Genomic DNA, 18,886 nt, shown 5'->3' with positions numbered 1-18,886 from the left:
AGTCCCTCACTGTATGAGAATTACAGTATATTTCACCAGCAAAATGTAAATGCACCTGTTCCTAACCTCTTGTTGCATTTTGCTACCTTTGTGCCAACTCAGGAGTATGACATGCACTCTTCCTTACGAGCACATGGGTCAGTCTTTCACTGTCTTTTCACATAAAACATAACCAAATCTATCCTTTTACGAGATACACAGTATATTTCACCAATAAAATGTAAATGCACATCTTCTGCAGGCCAATTACATGGCCCCTACCTGGGTGGTAAGGTGTAGCAGACGATTTATCAGACGATCACATGGTTTACTTTCCCTTTCTTTTCATATAACACATAACCATATCTATCACTTTATGAGATACACAGTATATTACATCACCTACAGTTATGTATCTTATGTTGCATTTCGCTACCTTTGTGCTAACTCAGGTGTACGAGACGTTCTCTTTCTTTCGAGCACGTGGTTCAGTTTTTCATGTTGCTTTCACATAATACATAGCCAAATATATCACTTTATGAGATACACAGTATATTTCACCAATAAAATGTAAATGCACGTCTTCCATAGGTCAATTACGTGGCCCCTACCTGGGCTGCAAGGTGTAGCAGACAATGATTTTCAGACGATCACGTGGTTCACTTTCACTTTCTTTTCACATAACACATAACCAAATCTATCACTTTATGAGATACATAGTATATCACACCATCTACAATTACGTATCTCACGTTGCACTTCGCTACCTTTGTGCTAATTCAGGTGTATGAGACATTCTCTTTCTTACGATAATGTGGTTTAGTCTTTAACGTTATTTTCACATAATACATAACCAAATGTATCAATATATGAGATACACAGTATATTTCACCAATAAAATGTAAATGCACATGTTCTTAATCTCGCATTGCATGTCGCTATTTTTGTGTTAACTCAGATGTACAATACGCACTCGTTCTTACGAGCAATTGGGTCAGTCTTTTACTGTCTTTCACATAAAACATAACCAAATCTTATCAATATATTAGATACACAGTATATTACACCACTACAAACACAAGTACATGGCCCTTACCTGTGTGCTAAGGTGTAGCAGATGATGTTTCCCTTAAATGAAGATGCTGCAATGTTTACGATTTTATTTCACAATACACATAACCAAATCCGTCATTTTATGAAAAATACAGAATATTTCACCACAACAGTACATGAACATGCTCTGTATGTCACACCTGTGATACCTAAGGTATCACAGATGATGTTTTCTGATGAGCACGTGGTGCAGTGTTTACATTCATCCACACAAGCAGATGATAAACATATCACTGTAACACTCATGCTTTATTTCACACAAAAAGCTTGCAGAATAAATACAACAATATGATAAATTAAAAAATCCATATAAACCTCTTCTATTTTCTCCCCTCCTGACAATGGCTGTAAGGCATACATGACTCCTGCCCTAGCCAATATTTTTTCATATACATTTGTTGCACTATACTATTATATATTGCACAATAACACTATCCACCATATCAGCATTAAACATGGACTCCATCAACACCTTGGCAAATATTCCATTCAAGACAATGCCGTGTTGTAAGGCAGTTTACCGCCTCCCCCTGCTAAATGTTTCACCATTTCCTTCCTCACAAGTTATTGCACACTAAGTTCACCTGATTCACTGTCACTATTGTTCAATGGTTGAATACTCACAATGGGTGCAGGGTAGAGGGAGTGTAGTTGTTGGGACACGACAAAAAACAGGGTAGGCCTAGCACAATCTTTGTTGGGCCAACAGCTGATAATGGCCAGGAATGATTCACAAAAACCTAATTCCCCATTGCAAACACCAAATCTAATCACAATACTGCCCAAAAAGTAAACACAAGCACTATTGGTGTAGTGGAATATGACAAACGGCTGGGACGGGGGTAAATAGAGTACGATTGAAAGGGCCTGCTATGCTCTACCTTCTCCCTCGACAGCTGCTGTGGTACTAATCAACCTGTCTGGGCTCCTGCGCGTCTCGGGCACCAAGGTTGCCAAGTCATTACTTTTGACATGGGAACTATGATGCCTCCAAAAATGACGCCAATTGCACAAAAACTTTTTCCCTGACGAAGGTTTTTATGCTTAAATGATGACAAACGCATCATCAACTATAGTCGCAACCACACCCATATGACGACAAACGCGTCATAGTGGACAAAGAGGTTTATATAATCGGAATTTACTTTGGAATTTAAATGAGAGTTTATGTAAAAGGAAGATGGATATTTATAATTGAAATTTACCTTAGAATTTAAATTGGAGTTTATATAAGAGGAAGATGAGAATTTATACAATCGGAATTTACTACGAAACTTAGATGGAAGATTATATGAAAGGAAAATGGACATTTAAAATCGAAATTTACTTGGAAATTTTGATTGGAGTTTATATAGAAGGAATATGTATGTATAAAATCCTAAATGGGGGACGCACCATCCACTCACTTGGTGTAATACAATCTAAACGTGACCGTACATTGAGAGACAAGCTAAATCGTTTTCTGTAAATCATGAAATTATTTACTACATTCAGTGGTAACCATATGATGATTAAGGAGCTCCAGATGAAGGTGCCCATCAAGGATTGGATGCAAAGAGGTCTCTCTCTCTCTCTCTCTCTCTCTCTCTCTCTCTCAAGTTAACTCTACATGCTCCACATCCACATTAGCACCACAAAGCTCTCTCTCTCTCTCTCTCTCTCTCTCTCAAACATAACACCCTAATTAACACATGAAAAGTGTGTGGTGTGGCAGTGTTGGTGTTGTATGGCAGTGTGTGCATGTGATGTGGCAGTGTGTGAATGTGATGTGGCAGCATGTGTGTGTAGTGTGGCAGTGTGTGTGTGGTGTGTGTGTGTGTGTGTGTGTGTGTGTGTGTGTGTGGTGTAGCTTTGTGTGGTGTGGCATTGTGTGTTGTGTGGCAGTGTGTGTGGTGAGGCAGCGTGTGTGTTATGGCAGTGTGTGTCTTATGAAAGTGTGTGTGGTGTGGCAGTTTGTGTAGTGTGGCAGTGTGTGTAGTGTGGCAGTGTGTGTAGTGTGGTAATGTGTGTAATGTGGTAGTGTGTTTGGTGTGGTAGCTAGTTTGGTGTGGTAGTGTGTGTGGCATGGCAGTAAGTTTGTTTTGCTAGTGAGTTTAGTGTGGTAGTGTGTGAGATGTGGCAGTGTGTGTGGTGTGACACTGTGTGTGGTGTGACACTGTGTGTGGTGTGGCAGTGTGTTTGGTGTGGCAGTGTGTGGAATGTGGCAGTGTGTGGGATGTGGCAGTGTGTGTGGTGTGGTAGTGTGTGTGGTGTGATAGTGTTCGAGATGTGGCAGTGTGTGTGATGTGGAAGTGTGTGCATTGGGGCAGTGTGTGTGGTATGGCAGTGTGTGTGGTGTGGCAGTGTGTGTGTTGGGACAGTGTGTGTGGTGTGGCAGTGTGTGTGTGGTGTGGCAATGTGTGTGGTGCAGCAGTGTGTGCACTGGGGCGGTGTGTATGGTACGGCAGTGTGTGGGATTGAAAGTGTGTTTGGTGTGGTACTGTGTTTGGTGTGGCAGTGTGTTTGGTGTGACAGTGTTGTGTGGTGGCATTGTTTGTGGTGTGGCATTATGTATGATGTGGCAGTGCGTGGTGTGGCAGTAAAGGTGCCGCAGTGTGTGGTATGGCAGTGTGTGTTGTGGTAGTATGACAGTGTGTGGTTTGGCAGTGTATCTTGTAGCAATGTGTGGTGTTGCAGTGTGTGGTGGAGCAATGTGTCTGTGGTGTGGCAGTGTGTGTGGTGTGGCAGTGTATTTGATGTGGAGGTGTGTGTGGTGTGGGCAGTGTTTGTGGCATGTAGCAGTGCTGGAGGGGTGTGACTGTTTGTGGGTGTGTGTGTTAGTGTTAGTGTGTGTGTGTGTGTGTGTGTGTGTGTGTGTGTGTGTGTGTTCTTACCTAATTGTTCTTACCTAATTGTATCTTTACAGGAATGAGTCAAGCTTATACTGTCCCGTGTCTTAAACCATATTTATCGTACATATCCTTAAATTTGTGAATTATTTTGGCACACACTATTTCATTCGGTAGTGCATTCCACTGATCAATTGCTCTGTTTGGGAAACTGAATTTCCTCACGTCTTTATCACCTCTCTTCTTATGCAGTTTGTGCAGTGTCCTCTTGCTGATGCTTCCCAATATGTTAAGTAATCATTTGTCTATTTTCTCCTTCCCTGATATGCATTTATATAGCATTATCATGTCACCTCTTTTCTTTCTCTCCTGTAATGTTGGTAGATTCAGTTTATTTAGTCTTTCTTCGTAGCTTAGATCCCTTAAGTTTGGTATCCATCTTGTAGCGGCCCTTTGAACATTTTCCATCTTGTCTACGTGTTTTTTGAGATGAAGACTCCAGACTACTGATGCATACTCCAGGGTTGGTCTGATGAATGATGTTATTATCCTTCTTAGCATGTCTTCATTTATGTATGTGAATGCTATTCTCATATTTGCAAGCAGTGTATACATGTTCCGTACCTTCTCACTGATGTGGTCAGCCGGTGATAGTCTGTTATTGATAATCACACCTAGGTCCTTCTCTCTTTCTGATGTGTGTAGGGTTTTATTTCCTAACGTATAATCCCAATCAGGTCTTTTTCCACTTTTACCAAACTTGATTACATGACACTTGTCCACATTGAATTCCATTTGCCATGTATTACTCCATTCATGAAGTTTATTTAATTCTTCTTGTAGCTCTTTACAAGAGTCTGTGTTAGTATTTCTCCTTTGTATTTTTGCATCATCTGCAAACATATTTAGATAGCTTTCATTTCCAGTGTTACTGTTTATATCATTTATATACACTAAAAACATGATTGGTGCCAGCACTGAACCCTGTGGTACTCCACTAGTCACTTCTTTCCATGATGAGTAGTTTCCCCTTGGTACTGTTTTCATTTCTCTTTTTATGAGAAAATCTTGGATGCAACAAAACAGTTTGCCTCGAATTCCTCCTTGATGGTACAGTTTCCATAAAAGTCTTTGGTGTGGTACTGTGTCAAATGCTTTCTTGAAATCTAAATGGATACTGTCCACCCATCCTTCTCTTTCCTTTATTGTGTGTTATTCTGTCATAGTAGGTCAACAGATTAGTAACACATGATTTTCCTTTTCTGAAACCAAACTGTCTTTCTGTTACGATATTGTGTTCTAGATGATTTACCCAAGCTTTTCTTATAAGCTTTTCTAATACCTTGCTTACAAAACTGGTCAATGATACTGGTCGGTAGTTGAGTGGATTTTGTATATTACCCTTTCTTGAATAAGGGGACACTATTTGCTTTCTTCCAAATATCAGGTAGTTTACCTTGACTCAAGGATTTCATGAAAATTAAAAATAATGGTTTACTTAACTCCTTTGCACATTCTCGTAGCACCCAACTTGAAATTTCATCAGGACCATTTGCTTTTCCTCTGTCTAATTTTTTTTAACTCCTCCTGTATTATTTTTTCTGATATTTGTATATCTGGTAGTATGTGTGGGCATGCATGTTCCACATGGTATGTGTGTGTGTGTGTGTGTGTGTGTGTGTGTGTGTGTGTGTGTGTGTGTGTGTGTGTGTGTGTGTGTGTGTGTGTAGTGTGGTAGTGTTTGTGTGTATGTATGGTGTAGAAGTGCATGGCGTGGTAGTGTGTTTGGTGTGGCAGCATGGGGGGTGTTGCAGCGTGAGGGTGTTGCAGCGTGGGGGTGTGGCAGTGTGTGGGGTGTGGCAGTATGTGGTGTGGCAGTGTGTGTGATCTGGTAGTAAGTGGTGTGACAATGTGTGGGGTGTTGCAGTGTTTGGAGTTTGAGAGTGTGTGGTGTGACAGTGTGCGGTGTGACTGTGTGGTGTGGCAGTGTGGCGGAGTGACTTCTAAAATCCTTTGCAAAGAAACCATTATTATTATTATTATTATTATTATTATCCTTTTTTTACTGTCATGAGGTGTTATTACCTTTATAAATATGTTATTATCTCTATAAGAGCATAAATTTATATACTTGTAAAGAAAGTTTTATTATTATTATTATTATTATTATTACACACACAAAATCATATACTCATCTCGCCTACCACCAGTGTCCAACTTTCAGACCTTCAGCACATCGTCTTTTCTTCCTTCACTCTTGCTTCCTCCAAATGATTTTCTTCAGCTTTGGGAGGCGCCTGGTATGAAGAGGGTTTGAGGGTCCAGGGGGTTGCCAGGATTATGCAGACATGTAGGCCTGTCCAGATCATTTTTTTTTTGTTTCCTGACATTCTCGGTATCGGGAGCAAATTCTGTGTACCGCATTTCTGAAATATATGGATTTATGACTATTAACTCTGATGATGATTGTCAGGGTATAGTATGTTCAGTGCCTCGTGCCTGAGTGTCGTTCAGCTTGGATACTGGCTTGTCTTTTTTTGTTTGGTATTCGGTTCGGGTTCGTTCGGTACTACACAGTCTTCGTCAGTGGGCAACTGCAAATCTCCTACCTCGCGATTTGGATGACGACCATAAAAAGCAAACGAATGGTGATGTACCTAGGGACGTATGCACTGCTTCGTTCAATGCTTTCTCTGTCTTGCACAGGTGCATGGGGCACGTATTTGGGTGTTATTGGCTCAAATTTGCCAGTACTGTCTTTAAGGTCCTGTGTGCTCTCTCAATAGCTGAATTTCCTCGGGGATTGTAGGGTAAACAGAATCCTTGCTTAATCCCGGCTCTCCTACAAAAATCTCTAAACTCTGCACTGGTGAATTCTCCGTTGCCCATGATGACTATCTGCGGATTGCCATACCTACAGATGTCGTTCTTAAATTCTTCAGCTATGGCTTTGGTGGATTTTGTACAAAGGGGGTAGATACGTAGGTACCTAGAAAACTGGACTATCACTGTGAGACAATATCTGTGACCTCTCCTACTATTGTGAAAATCTATGAGATCTTTTGCAACTATCTGATCATTATCATCTACTGGTGGCAATTCCTTAAAATGGTGCACAATCCCATGACCCTTGAACTGCTGACATGTCTTGCATGATTTAACAAATTGTCGCACATCGGTCAGTTGAGACGGCCAATTGAAAAACTGTCTTACCTTGGCTACAGTCTTGCATTCTCCTAGGTGTGAAGGGTTATGAACAATTGGACAGGCAATAGCAACTAAAGACTTGGGTACTACCAGATACAACCTCGAATTTCCCATTTCTTCTCCTCGGACATACAGAATCTCCTTGTTCATTTCGAAAGTGTAAATGGGACGAGTACCAGACCTGGGTAACTGACCTCCTTCTAAATACTGAATTACCTGCTTCCACCTTGGGTCTGCTCTCTGGTCTTCCCGGACGTTGTCTGCCGTAAGGCCCAGCCACCGAAATTCTGCATTAGACTGGGTTATACCTGAGGCCTTCTCAATTGCTCCTACTGGCCTACTCAAAGCATCAGGGACATAATGATTCACACCCTTTTTATATCTTATCACAAAATTGTAGTCTCTCATCTCCAACAAATAAAGTGACATACCCGGGCATTTAGTCTTTTTCTTAAAGATGGTGGTTAATGGTCTATGGTCAGTGACGATGGAAAAAGATTTGCACCATTAATAGTGGCTGAAAAATCTACACACACTCACTACTGCCATAGCTTCCTTGTCTATTATTGAGTATCTTTTTTCTGTCGGGGTGAGTTTCTTTGAAAAGTATCCAATAGGTCTCAGATCTTTCTCGCCCTCCAGCTGCATAAGTTCTCCGCCAATGTGCGAGTCGCTAGCATCTGTGTGTAACTCGAACGGTTTAGTTAAATCTGCCTTTACTAGTAATGGAGCTGACACTAACTTTTGTTTAAGAACGAAGAATTTATTCTCACACTCGTCTGACCATTCAAATTTTGCGTCCTTCCTAAACAAATTTGTGAGAGGACTGGCAATGGCAGCAAAGTCAGGAATTTGTTTGCGATAGAAGAGCATTTACTAACATTCAGCTTCATTCCAAACTCGGTTAATCTGCCAAAGGTAATCTTCAGTCGGTCTAGCAGCTGATCAAAAGAGTCTGCCCAAATCACAACATAGTCTAGGTAGTTACAGCATCAACCTTCTCTAAGTAATGGGGCTAACACCTGCTGCATTTTCCTTGTGCAAATAGCTGGACTCACAGACAATTGAAAAGGTAAGCGCTTGTATCTGAACAAATTAACTCCATCAGAAAAAGTTGTCAAGTCTCGAGAGCTTTCATCCAACCAAACTCGGAGGTAGGCGTCTTTCATATCAAGAGTGTAGTAAAACTTTTTCCCAGTGCTTTCCTCTACCAATTCGTCTAATCAGGTTAGGGGTTGGATATCTATCTTGACCTTATTAAGAGCCCGATAATCAATACACATCCTTTTACTGTCGTCCGGCTTGCTGACTAAGACTATGGGGGCTAAACATGTAGTGTTTGATTCCTCAATCACATCCTTTTCAATCATCTCGTCAATCATCTCGGAAATTATCTTCCTTGCTTGCTCAGGATGCCGATACAAGGGCATACCCACGGGTTCAGAGTCGATGGTATCAATGTGGGCTTCAGGTACTTTAAGGGTGCCAATTTCTTTCAAACAAAGAATGAACAGTGCATGATTATCCAATATCAACTCTCTCAATTTGTACCTCTATGTCTGAGACAATTGTGTCCACTTCAGCCCTCTGAGAATTGAGTTAAGCGCAGCACGACGGTCACTCCCATCCTGTACCTGATCCATGTGTGGTAACAAAGCATTATCTACCTAAACTACTGGTGCCACAAGGTCACCTTCTGCCTCACCTACTGGTTGCACTAATTCAGGTGGACTTCTGTCCTGTTCTTTGGGGCTAGGATAAGTAATATTCGACTCGTCAACAACATGGTACGTCCCCAACACTTGTCCTGGGTTTAACTTCACTGGTCCCTTGGTTACATTGGCAATGGGTAAATAGCATGTCCCATTCTCACTAACTCTCATGCAACAATTTGGTGGTAATGAAGCTTTCCCTTGGCCTTCTGAAATTTACTAACATGTAAGACATCTCCCGGTTTTCTGTCTTTCAACGCAATGGGTACTAACATCAATGTCTGTGCAGGTACCACGGTCCTACACTTCACTTGTACTAGCTCTCTTTCTGCCTTTCTCGTATGATTAGACCGGAATTTTATTCTATTCACTGTCAGTTAAAGCTTATTTCGGACCTCGTACTGCTGACCACCCCAAAGCATCACCTGACCTTCTCTATCCCAAGTGAAAATCCCTCTACCAATTAAGTCTGCACCCATGAGCACTTCGATTGACAAATAATAGTCTGGGACCACTATAAATTGCTGCATTATGCTTGTCTCGGGGGAAATATGCACTACCGATGAAACCTGGCCAACAACAGTTAACTTATGGTTGGATACTGAATGCAATGAACGTCGGCACTTGCTAATCTTTAATTCTAATCTCTATTTGCTGTACTTTCATCAATGTTGCTACATTATCAGTATGTACAAAAGCTGAAGCCTGATTCTGTCCCAAAATCAAGCATATCACTGGAGTGTCTACTTCACCTCAAACTTTTCGGACTTCCTCCACCTCAGTATCTGAAAGGTTTTGACAGCCCTCACTCTGTTCTACATCCTGTACGCTACACACGACATGACTGGCAGCCTGCATTACCTCAAGGGCCTCTAGTCATTCATTAGGTGGTTGGGAGTCTCGATGTAAGTAAGAGTCCTGTTGTGGGAGGGAACTAGCTGTTGCGGGAGGTGTACTTGGCATGCTTCTCTCCTGTTTTCTACTCAGGTTAAGTCTACCAGGGCATCCCTCATGTCCCATTCTAGAGTTCACTTTCAAGCAATCAAAACAACTTCCTCGCTCTGGTGTCCTTGGACAGTTCGCCCTGTCATGTTTACTTCCATTTAAACACCACCCATAAGGCCACATTGTAGGTCTAGGTTTAAAGGATATCTGACGTAAGGGTACTTGAGTCACTGAATGAGCATTGCCACTAACAACTGGAGGTGTGATTCTAGTAGGGGTCGGAACATAACATCAGACCCTTGTTCATCCACAACTTTTGCCACTCTGCGCCACTGTCTATAACCCCTTTCTTTCTCTAATTATGAAATAAAGACCTCCTCCATTCCCAGATCTTTAACCCGCCCCATCCCGACGTTTTCTGGGCAGTGGTACGCCCCAGTCCCGACATTTTTGGACCTTTTTTTTTTTGCTCAAACATCCGCTTTTCGTGAGAAACATCGAAAATTCATAGAGAAATCACTCACCTGAGGTTTAAAATACTCGATCTAGGTACGAGTACCTCCTTACCTGACTGGGTTTTCTAACAGGCTGGCACCCAAGAAAACGAGTTCTATGGGAGGGTATTTTATCCACTCATAAACAGTATTTATTTATTTACTTGGTACGAATTTATATGTAGTACAAGTGTATATTGGTTTTCAAACAGTAATGTAGGCATTATAAGCATTGTTTCACTCACTAACTCATCACCATTCATGACCTTTTTTTCCCACATTACCTGATCATCATTTCTGACTGTTTCTTCCTCTAATGCTATGTAAACTTTGTCCTCCACATTGTCATCGATTGGGGAATCACTCTGGCCCTGAATGTCTTTATTGGCCAGGTCACTGGTAACAGGTGAATTGCCGAGACAATGCCGTGCAGGGGGGGCGGAGAGGTTATGCGGTGTAAGGCATTGTCCCTGCTTGGCATCTTGTAGAGGAATAGAGGAAGGTGTCCCGTGTATACGTGCCAAAATTCACTCGCGAAATCACTCACGAAAATTGAAAATTGTGCAAATTAGGGACCTTCCAATGTTGCCGTGTTAATTCACATCGCCGGGACATGAGTGCACATCATGTGCAGACGTTAATTCACGTCGCCGGGACATGAGTGCACATCATGTGCGGACGTTAATTCACATCGCCGGGACGGCGCAGGTTAAACAACTCTAATCGTTCCTTAACTTCCTGTGGCACATCATGTAGCACAGCTTTCTTCCACAACTGCTCCACATTGGGAGAGTTAATATGAGGATGTTCTCTACAAATTGCCCTAAAGTTACTCTTGAACTGTCTAACAAATCTCTTAGGTGGATCCTCAAAATTATACTCCATTTGGGCAAGCTCACAGAATGCACCAGCGATCCCTTCAGGACCTCTGAACTCCTGTTGCAACAATGTCTTAATGTCCCCATAAGTACCATCTGTCTCACATAAGCTTAACTCTACCAGAACATATGTAAGCAACTCTGTGTCCATACGTGTGAGCACTACCGCCTTCCGCTGTTCTAAGTTAGCAGTCACTGACTCCACCTGCATTAAAAAGTGATCCACCAGGGTCCTAGTATGTAGACCATACATTTTGCTCATGCTTAGAACGTCAACATCCTTACACTCTAGTACTACCGAAATTCCGTAATAGCTCTGCATATCTCCTACAGGCAAATTTGACCACTGTGGAGTTGACTGCCTAAAATGATTTCCAGACTTTATGGGGGTAGATTGTTATGGGTCTCCAACCTTGGTCGGGGTGAGTGCGGGTGGGCCTAACATCTCCAAAGCTCTAATACGCTCAGAACACTCATCAATTGTGGAGAGTTCTTGCTTAACACCTACTCCCTCAGGAATTTCAGTCTCAAGGTTGATTAATTTTTCTACATGGGACTCCATCATGAAATATACAAACGTGAGCAACCCCAGATGACTGCTCAACTAGTAAAATGCCCAACTGCAACACCGAATTAGTACACACTACAAATACACATACCTTATAATTCTACACATAATGCCAACTACATATATCTTTGAGAACTGGGGGATTAACTATTACCTTAATTTGACTTAATGACAATCTTCTAAATGATTTATAAATTATTGCTTACCAGTTTAATTACCCTCACATTAATAGGTCATCCCACTGCTGTGCCACCACTTGTATTGTCACTTCTGTGATCCAGACTTTTGCATGATCAAAAGGGCAGAAATCAAGCCACTAGTGATGACCATGTGTGCTGGAACGGTCGGGAACTCAGATTGACGGAGACTCTCTCCCAGTAGCGGCCTCTTTGGTTGCGTTTATTACTTTTCAAGTGACCAAGTTAAGAGTGGAAGCATGCCAAAATGATGGGGTTAGTCTCCAACTCTGCCAACCCAAGCCCAACTTTCGCAGTTTCCCCAAAAATGCTTCTAAGGTTACACAAGAACAAACTACTAGATAAGCTCTATACCACCAGTTCTCAAGGGTTACACAAACAATAAAGTTCAAGTGGGAGGGAATGTGTATTAACAAGACCAAAAGGTAATCTTCCCGAGTTCCTTGCTTTACAGATTAAACCTGAATCAGTTGACACATTGTTCAAAAGAAAATATATGGTCCTAATATCAAATCCACAAAACTTAGCTCCTTTGTCCCAGTCCAATATGTTTCTTCATAATCGTCCCTCTGACCACATAATTCACTGGTCCAGTCCTCTGCCATTGCCGACCTTGACCTCCACACTGGGACCTTGACTCACGCACTGGGACTTCGACCTCCACACTTGAACTTTGACACACTCACTGGTACTTCGACCTCCACACTTTGACCCACTAGAAGTTAATTTGTATAATGAATAAGTATTCTCCCCAATGCAAGTAATCCCTTCACATAATCAGGAAAGTCTCATAATAAAGAAACATGAGTTACAACACTCGGCATCTCAAGTTATAACAGAATAACACATGGCACTGCAGACACATACTGTAGGTCTGCTCCAAATAATACTTATTGTAGGGATAACATGGAAGACAAAGTACTATAACAAATGGTAGACTGTAGCACCAGTCGAGCAGGGCAGTACCTCCGAGGTGGATGGAAAGCTGATGACAGGGAGTGCTGGAGCTCCCGTTTCATCAGCCCTTAAGACTAGTTCCTGACCATCCCCCTTTGCTGAACTTTTTCAGTGTCTCAGTTACACAGAGAGTAGGCCAGCATGCTCTACAACACAAATTTCTCTAACTATCTACACCAAACTACATGCACAGTACACACTACACTTCCTTTTCCAAAATTTAAAAAGAAAAAATCATGGCATCTTATCACCCAGCCTCGGAGTCCCCGGGGGGGGGGAACATAAATACCCCCACCTTCCGTCCCTCTCCCGGTGACGACTTGAAGTGCCTGGAATCACTGCCTGACTCTCTTCTTCATTTCTGCAACATTCACAGCCTTTCCTCTAACTTTCGCTCTGTTGAGCACCACCTCTCCTACAATCCTCACCTTTTTCTGAGACTCAGCTGTCTGAGGCAACTGACAGCAAACCCTTTTCTGTATCCTCCTACTTTATACTCATTAAAGCCAAAGGTGGCTGTTGTGTATATTTACGCAACAACTTATCTTGCTCTCGTGTTCCTGAACTTGATTCTTCTGAGTTTTCTACACTCTGGCTTCGGCTTTCCTGTCATCCTCTGACTAATTATATCTGTGCTTTTTACTTATCCCTTAATTCTACTATCAAAAATTCTTCGACTATCTTCTACGATGGAACACATTCTATCCGTTTCTCCTTTCTCTAAAATCTCCATTCTAGGAGATTTCAATGCTCACCACCACCTTTAGCTCTCCTCTCCTTTCACTGATCCACCTGGTGAACAAGCTTAAATCTTTTCTATCCTTAATTACCTAGAGCAGCTTGTACAGCACCCTACCCGTATCCCAGACCACCTTGGAGAGAGCAACATACTTGACCTCTTCCTTACAGCTAATCCTTCTGCTTACACTGTTAATCTTTTCTCTCTGCTGGGCTCCTACAATCACAACCTTATCACCTTAGCCTGTCCTATCACTCCGGTACGGCCTGTGGACCCTCCAGGGAAACGTCACCTGTGGCATTTTGGAGTCGCGCACTGGGAGGCCCTCAGGCAGTACTTCTTTGATTTTCCCTGGAATGATTATTGCTTCCATGGCCGGGAGCCATCTGAGTGTGCCTTGCACATTATGGAGGTTATTCTCTCGGGCATGGAAGCATACATTCCTTTCTCATATCCTTTGACTAACGCAAGAAAGCCTTGGTTTAATCACGCTTGTTCTAATGCTGTCCGCAACAAGGAGAGGGCCTACAAAAGGTACCGGAGCCAACCCACCCATGAGCCACATCATCTTTACATTTCTGCCCAGAATCGTGCTAAGCCTGTTCTTCGCTCTATTAAAAATAATTTCAACCGTACTAAATGCTCTCAACTCTCCAACTCGAATTCTTTCCGCTCCTTCTGGCACCTTGCCAAAAACCATTCTAACAACTTTACCTCATCATCCTTCCCTCCTCTTTTCCACTCTGATGGTTCTGTAGCTATTTCTTCTACTGATAAAGCAGATCTCTCCACACAGACTTTCTCCTCCAATTCCACCTTAGACGATTCCAGGGCTGTTCTTCTATCACTTCCCGCCTCTGACTTCCTCATGGCTGACATTAAAATTTCTTCAGCTGATGTATTTTCTGCCATCACTGGCCTCAATACTAACAAGGCATATGGGCCTAATGGAGTCCCTCCTGTTGTTCTCAAGAACTATGCTTCTGTGCTTACACCCTGCCTAGGCAAACTCTTTCACCTTTGTCTGTCAACTTGTACCTTTCCTTCTTGCTGGTAGTCTGCTCTCATTCAGCCAGTCCCAAAGAAGGGTGACCACTCCCAACCCTCCAACTATCGTCCAATTGCTTTAACGTCCTGTATTTCCAAAGTTTTCGAGTCATTTCTCAATAGAAAAATTTTAAGGCATCTTTCCTATCACAACCTTCTTTCTGATCGTCAGTAGGGGTTCCGTCAGGGACGCTCCACTGGTAATCTTCTCACCTACCTTTCAGACTCCTGGTCACCCTCCTTTTGGGACTTTGGTGATAACTTTGCCATTGCACTTGCCATCTCAAGGGCTTTCGATCGATTCTGACATAAATCTTTAATTTCCAAACTGCCCTCTTACAGTTTCTATCCTTCTGTCTGTGCCTTCATCGCTAGCTTCCTTTCTGGTCGTTCTATAGCCGCTGTTGTAGACGGCCATCGTTCTTCTAGATCTATCAACAGTGGTGTTCCTCAGGGCTCTGTCCTATCACCAACTCTCTTCCTTTTATTCATCAATGACCTTCTAAGCTGTACATCTAACTCTATCCACTCATACGCTGATGACTCCACCCTTCACCTTTCCATTCGGTTCCCGCAATGCCCATCTCAGCAGTTACTTTAACAAACAAGGGATGAGGCTATGGCACACCTAATGTCTGACTTGGCTCGTATCTCTGACTGGGGTAAAAATAACCTTGTTGTTTTTAATGCATCCAAGACTCGGTTCTTACACCTATCAACCCGTCAAAATCTTCCACAGGTATACCCGGTAATGTTTAATAATATTCAGCTTAATCCTGCATCATCCTTGAACATGCTCGGAGTGTCATTTACTCAGGACTTATCTTGGAAGGATCATATTACATCTCTTGTAAAATCTGCTTCCAAGAGATTGGGTGTGCTAAGCCGACTCCGTTCTTTTTTTACCCCTGCACAATTGTTGACTCTATACAGGGGTTTTATTCACCCCTGTGTGGAGTACAACTCTCATGTGTGGGGAGGCTCCCCACATACAGCTCTTCTCAACAGGGTGGAGTAAAAGGCTTTTCGTCTCATTAACTCTCCTCCTCTTACTGACTCCCTTCAACCTGTGTCTCTTCGCTGCACTGTTGCATCTTTATCTCTTTTCTTTTGCTACTTTAATGGTCACTGCTCCTCTGAATTGTCTGCATGCATTCCTCCACCTCTACGACGGGCACGTAGCACCCGTCTAGTAGCAAACTCTCATCCCTTTTCTGTCCAGCTCTCTAATGCAAGAGTTAACCGTTACTCCCAGTCCTTCATTTATGCAACTGGTCAGCTCTGGAACTGTCTCCCTCTGTCTGTATTTCCTGCTGCCTCTGATCCCCAGTCTTTCAAATGCAGTGTGTCCAGACATCTCGAAATGAATGGATCTTGAATTTGGCTCTCTCTTGTATTTTGTTTTTCTCTTGGAGGGAACTCTACTGTGGGCTCATGGCCTTTGGCTCCTTCTTCCTGGCATAAAAAAAAAATACAGTAAGCATAAATAACTCTTACCTCTAACCATGAAAATCATCAATGCATCAATATGATTGTGCCTCACAAAGTAACTAAGTGAACATTAACGCACAAATAACACAGCCCTAATAGGTACTGATCTGCAAAGTCATCCCAACACATATTAACAATTTACAGTTCCAAGGCACCTGATACTTGGCCCACAAAAATCACATTTATCTGAGGCTCAGACAGGACTCTGTAGCTAGCATTTTCGTATTCCAGTAACTCACTAAATAATAATATAAAGTACAGAACACAAATATATGGGAAGTACCTCACTATTCGGCTCACAGAATACCAGAGTGGAGCGGGAAACTCGGGACTCGCTCTTCCAATGGCTAATGGCGTCACCGATACACACTTCCAGAGGAACGACAACACTTGATTCTACTCGAGTCTGTTTCTTTATTTCGTCACTATTATCTCTCGTGGGATATCACTATTCGCGCTTCAACATGTTAAACATCAATAATATCAAATTACTTACAGAATTCCTTTGGGGGGGGGAGGGGAGGAGGATGACGACAGTACCGACCATCCGTCACCTATCACGGCCGGTGAGCGAGTGAAACACGCCAAAACTGCGTGATGGAAAGAGGGAAAGGGGGGGATGACGGCTTATGCTATTTAAAATTTTTATTATTACAGGCTCGTGATAGACTCAGTGTGATGTCTTTCCCCTTACAATCGATTACCCGAAAAAAAATGACATTCTCTAGTTATAATAACTACTCAACAACACCTCTCTCTTTATACCCTTACATCGAGAAACAATAAAAATCATCGTACCTTACATCACTTTGCGCACGCGTACATTATGCTGGATTACGTGACCAAGGCACATATTCCCATCCACTCGAGTTTTTTCTATTATAAAGATACTTAATACTAGTAAATTACAGTAGGAAAAAAAATGACTTAGCAACTAGGTAACTTAATCTATTCTGGTCACGTCCGCATGGTAACTACTATGCCCCGGCCACACACTCACTCAGCCGAACTTTTGGTCATACAGAATGAACTAGATACAACTCATTATCACTTCCGGGAACTACACCTGGATGAAATGACTGATGGTGTTGTCGTTGTTGTCGTTATTCCTGTTGTTGTTGTCGTTGCTGATGTTGTTGAAGTTGCTGCTACTGCCGCTGTTGTTGTTGGTTGTGGTGATCGTGGTGAGTGTGGTGCAATCCCAGGCACATCTGAAACGTGAACCCAGTGAACTGCAGGCTGAAGTTGCCCTCATCCTGCGGTTCGCCATTATCCATTCGGGGACAGGGATGTCTAGAAATGGCATGTTGTAAAAAAAAACTCCCTCATCGTACTAAACAGGTTACAGTAATTCTTTGAGATCGGATATCCACCCTAAACTGAATGAGGTGTTGGAGAGGGACACCTTCTGGTGGTGGCACCGGTATACCAGGAAGCTCTACTGCTTGGCTATACAAACGTCTCTCAACTACTTCCCTATCCACCGAAAAAGAGGATGACAGACTGCAAAAGGGCAACTTAAGCCTGGAGCCAACTGTGTTCGCGTTTCAAAGGAGCCTGGGGTAATAACAATAAGAAGAACAAGAAGAAGAACAAGATGAAGTAGAAGAAGAAGAAGAAGTAGAAAAATTAACTACAATAAATCATGTGGCAGTAGCAAGGAAGAAAAATCCATATTAACCAAGTCCTTAACCCTCCTCAGGTAATGTGGGGTCTGTGGGACCCCACGCTATTTTTCTTACTGTTTTTCATATATTATTACAAGGTCTTGGGATCTGGTTTTCCCTCTACCTTCCTGACTAGTAGACTAGTTTAGGGAGGTGATGGGGTCAGTTCGGGATCTGGCTCTGTTTTCGCGGTAAAGGGCCTTTGGGGTCCAGTGGACCCCACTTTACCTAACCTGTGATTATTTTCCCATATATATATATATATATATATATATATATATATATATATATATATATCTTCCATACAATTTTTTTTTTTTTATGACGTGCTTCTCTTACTGCTTACAGAAACATTGGCCATTACTGTACAGCATGCAATGATAGAACACTGGTGGAACATATCAGTGTTGGTATGGCAGCCGCTAATTTCAGATGGTATAAAATTTGTCAATGTTTTTTCATTTAATTTTCCATAAAATATTTCGTCACTTATATTTCCATACATTTTGCACTAAATTGAAGGAAAAGGCCTACAGAAGCTGTGTATAAGCGATTGTTTCAATAAAGTTGTTGTAAGTATTCTTGACGATTTTTTAAAGATTGGGGTCTGACAGACCCCACATTACCTAAGTAAGCATAAAATTATAGGTTTACCTGAGAAGGGTTAAATTGAATTATTTTTAATTAGCTCTTTTATTAACCCCTTCACTCCAACGACGTGTTCTCCAGTTTATTCTTGTCATTTACAGACGATTCTATTGAGCTTAGGAGGGACTTAGAACTGGAGGGGTTAGATAAAGCCATCATTAATCCCTTTACTACTTGGGGTTATACCAAGTTGAAGGAAATCGTCTGAAGAAGCAAAAATTAAGTACAAACCATTCCATTGATTATAATGGGGAGAGTGATGATGATGATAATGATGATGATGATGATTACTATTATTTTACTGAGCCAGGTAAACGAAGGCAATGGATATATATATATATTTTTTTTTTACGAAATGTATCTGAGTCTTTGTATCGAAAACTCAAATTTCAGAAAGTACTGACTGTAGAAACAAA

The sequence above is a fragment of the Coenobita brevimanus genome, chromosome 44 (assembly GCF_032717465.1).
Source record: "Coenobita brevimanus isolate Jiangsu-jjx chromosome 44, ASM3271746v2, whole genome shotgun sequence".
Lineage (NCBI taxonomy): Eukaryota > Metazoa > Arthropoda > Malacostraca > Decapoda > Coenobitidae > Coenobita > Coenobita brevimanus.
This window is presented reverse-complemented; position numbering follows the sequence as displayed.